This window comes from Nicotiana attenuata, unplaced genomic scaffold (genome assembly GCF_001879085.1).
Source record: "Nicotiana attenuata strain UT unplaced genomic scaffold, NIATTr2, whole genome shotgun sequence".
In the NCBI taxonomy this organism is placed as follows: domain Eukaryota; kingdom Viridiplantae; phylum Streptophyta; class Magnoliopsida; order Solanales; family Solanaceae; genus Nicotiana; species Nicotiana attenuata.
The window spans coordinates 392,697-393,189 of NW_017670938.1; positions in this window are offsets into that span (position 1 = coordinate 392,697).

A 493-nucleotide genomic window follows, 5' to 3' on the forward strand; every position below is an offset into this window, starting at 1 on the left:
GGGTCGTCCTAGAGAGGTAGATCAGAGTGGTGGGGGCCCAGCCCTGATGTTATGCTCTTCAGGCTAGGCCCGAGGCAGAGGGGCCCGAGGCAGAGGCTTCAGATGCAGTCATTACAGGTACGGTTCTGCTTTGTGATAGAGATGCTTTAGTGTTGTTTGATCCGGGGTCTATGTATTCGTATGTGTCATCCTATTTTGCCCCGTATTTGATCATGCCTAGTGATGCATTGGGTATTCCTGTTTATGTGTCTACGCCGGTGGGTGATTCCATCGTGGTTGATCGAGTCCATCGCTCTTGTGTTGTGGTGATTGGGGGTCTGGAGACCCGTGTAGATCTGTTGCTTTTAGATATGGTCGACTTTGATATTATATTGGGGATGGACTGGTTATCACCCTATCATGCTATCTTGGACTGCCATGCCAAGACTGTGACCTTTGCTTTACCGGGTATGCCTCGCTTAGAGTGGAGAGGGACTCCAGGTCATTCTACCCG